The sequence below is a fragment of the Pongo pygmaeus genome, chromosome 6 (genome assembly GCF_028885625.2).
Source record: "Pongo pygmaeus isolate AG05252 chromosome 6, NHGRI_mPonPyg2-v2.0_pri, whole genome shotgun sequence".
Classification (NCBI taxonomy): Eukaryota; Metazoa; Chordata; class Mammalia; order Primates; family Hominidae; genus Pongo; species Pongo pygmaeus.
This window is the reverse complement of record NC_072379.2, coordinates 150,040,908-150,043,492: the sequence shown is the minus strand read 5'-3', so window position 1 is coordinate 150,043,492 and position 2,585 is coordinate 150,040,908.

Below are 2,585 nucleotides of genomic sequence, written 5' to 3'. Positions count from 1 at the left end.
GGGCTGTGCTCGGAGCTTTGGGGTCACACCAAGAAGGTGGGGTCTGCCAGTTTTGGAGGGTGGAGGGTGAAGGGGCCTCATAAGCTGCTGCTGGACACTAGTGTGCCCTGCTGCCCCATCTCAGGAGGAGGGAAATGGAAGGGCGGCGTTCAGCCTGGGCTTTGTCCCATGGCCCCAAGCCTGAGGCCCCACCCCACCCCACCACCTCGCCTTCCCAGTGAGGCAGGGGATGGGATCCAGCCCCTACTTTTCAGGCATCTTCCATCATGCTGGAGGAGACAACAGATCCCAAGTCTGGCTTCCATATTCAGCCACCACTTGAAATGTGCATGACCAAGGATGACTCATTTTCCTAGGTCCCAGTTAATGGAGCTGTGACTGGCATCCTCAGGATCAAGGTGACAGGCAGCATCAGATGCTGACATCCTTCTGTCTTTTTTTTTTTTAGACAGAGTCTTGCTCTGTCACCCGGGCTGGAGTGCAGTGGTGTGATCTTGGTTCATTGCAACCTCTGCCTCCCGGAGTGATTCTCATGCCTCAGCCTCCCGAGGATGACAGGCACCCACCACCACCACGCCTGGCTAATTTTTTTTTTTTTTTTTGAGATGGAATCTTGCTTTTGTCATCCGGGCTGGAATGCAATGGCGCTATTTCAGCTCACTGCAACCTCCGCCTTCTGGGTTCAAGCGATTCTCCTGACTCAGCCTCCTGAGTAGCTGAGATTACAGGCACCCACCACCACGCCTGGCTAATTTTTATAATTTTAGTGGAGACAGGGTTTTACCATGTTGGCCAGGCTGGTCTCGAACTCCTGACCTCAGGTGATCCACCTGCCTCGACCTCCCAATGGGCTGGGATTCCAGGTGTGAGCCACCATGGATGGCCATTGTCTTCTTGCCTGCACCACTGACTGTGGCCTGTCCCTGTGGCCTCCTGACCCCTCCCAGGCCTTCCAGTCCCATCTGGGCTTCACACTCTGCTAGATTCTTCTGGGAAGCAGGGCTTACCTTACACTTGGGCACTACCCAAAACCCTCAGCCAAGGCCAAAGCCACTCCAGCACATTGGCCTGGGCCTCATTTTCCTCGGTGCACTGCTTGAATCCTCTGTTCTAGACAAATGGGCTTTCTCGTGTCTCCTTAATGGTCCTGTGCTTCCCTGCCCCTGGGCCGCTGTTGTGCTGTTCCCTCCACCTCTCCCTTTCCCCTTTGACAAATGAAAATCTTTCTCTTCCTTGAGGCCCAGCCCGGGCAGCTCTGGAGGTGCACCACCCAGGCCTCCCTCCTAGAGAGCAGGTACCTGCTGCAGAAGGTGCTGGTGGCTGACAGCTTCCAGACGCCAGCCTTCAGTCCAAGGCCATGTGCTTCCCTGGAGGCTTGTGTAGGATATAATAAATTCCTCTTCTAAGGTTTTAGCCTGTAAACTAAGTACAATGAGTTCTGAGATCCTCTCCAAAGAACCAATGCATCAGTATGTTCAGCTTTGTTCTTCATTTTAAAGTTTAACTTCCATGTTCTCTTCGTCTCCTTGCCCCTAGTTTCAGTAAACAACCCCCTCCTAGCTTCTATCACCTGCTCCAACCTGAGTCACCACTGGTCACCTGCTCTGACCTGAGTCATCCTGAGTCACCTGTTCTGTAACCGTCCTTCCTGCCAAACTACTTACCCTGCCAATCCGGCTCGTACCCCTGCTCTCTTTAAAATAACCAATCACAATTAGCTTAGACTGTGTGGTCCAACCCTAGCCAATAGGGGAATGACACAGCTGTAGGGGCTACCTGCCTTAGGGATAAAAGCCCCTTCCCTGCCCTTGTTCAGGTGTGCTCGCGCCATTGCTCCATCTGTGAGATGCACCCTTCTATAGAAGTAAAATTGCCTTGCTGAGAAAATTTATATCTGAGTGCTACTTCTTTTGTGGCACCAAAAATTTATTTCTAACACTTAGACAGTAACTGAGCCCCGGGGCGTCTGTGGGCTTACCATCCCCTGCTGGGCTAATGTGAGGCCCTTCTTCTTCTTCCCTCCTCTGCAGGTGTGAGCCCGGCATTGTGGGCCTGATCCTTCCCCTGCCTGATCCACTCCTGCCCCCGGTCCCTGTTATCTTTCTCAGGCATTGTCCCCAGTATTCCTCTTATGCTTTCAACTCCTGGGACTCCGCTTCCTGAAGGACCCAACCAACACAGTTGCAGGATGACTCCTCTGTGAGATCTTCCTTACGTCCCCTTCTCCATGCTCCCTGGGTGGCTGTCACCCTGTCCCCAAGGCCCTGGGGACAGCTCTTTCTCTGGGCCCTCCTGGTTGTGGTTTTTGGGCAGCTTGCTCTGTGAGTGTGGGTTCTCACTTAAATGAACCTGTGTGCTCTGGAAGACACAGGCCAGTTCCTCTCTGTGGGGATCCTCCGCTGGGTTGAGCTCCTGCACTGAGTGGGATTGCTTCATACATTGGCTTGTTTTGTTGCAAATGTGTGCAGCCGCCTGGGGACTGGAAGGTGTGTTCTGGAGGCAACGGAGAGGGGCCACTGAGAAGGGAATTGGCTGAGGCTAGATGGGTCTGGGTGGGCAGAAAGAAGTCAATCTAGGTGAAGGGG